Consider the following 580-nt stretch of genomic DNA (forward strand, 5'->3'; position numbering starts at 1 on the left):
AATATTGTTTCTGTTACTAAACTGCTTCAAGATTCACATTATAATCTGGTTTTCACATCTGATCAGTGTTTGCTCCGGGGGAAAAATGGGAAGATGACTGGTTTGGCTAAAGAACAAAGAGGGCTGTATGTGTTGGAAGAACCACCTCGGAGTCACAACAAATCCTGTAATCATTTTGCTATGCAATGTAGTCTTGAAATGTGGCATCAACGTTTGGGACACTTTCCCATAAATAAGATGCAACATATACATACCTTTGCTGATTTTTCTGTGAATAATAATAAAACTTTAGCCTGTGATGCATGCCATTTGGCTAAACACAAAAGATCTCCTTTCAATTTGAGCAGTACCATGTCTAAAGAATGCTTTGAACTCTTACACATGGATATTTGGGGACCTTTCATGATCAAATCGTTAGGGGGGGAACGTTACTTTCTCACTATTGTTGATGATCACTCAAGGTATACCTGGATTCATTTAATGAAAACAAAGGCTGACACCCAACAGTTGATCAAGAACTTTCACAAATATGTTTGCACTCAGTTTAATGGCACAATAAAGATCATACGAAGTGATAATG

This window comes from Ipomoea triloba, chromosome 16 (assembly GCF_003576645.1).
Source record: "Ipomoea triloba cultivar NCNSP0323 chromosome 16, ASM357664v1".
Taxonomy (NCBI): domain Eukaryota; kingdom Viridiplantae; phylum Streptophyta; class Magnoliopsida; order Solanales; family Convolvulaceae; genus Ipomoea; species Ipomoea triloba.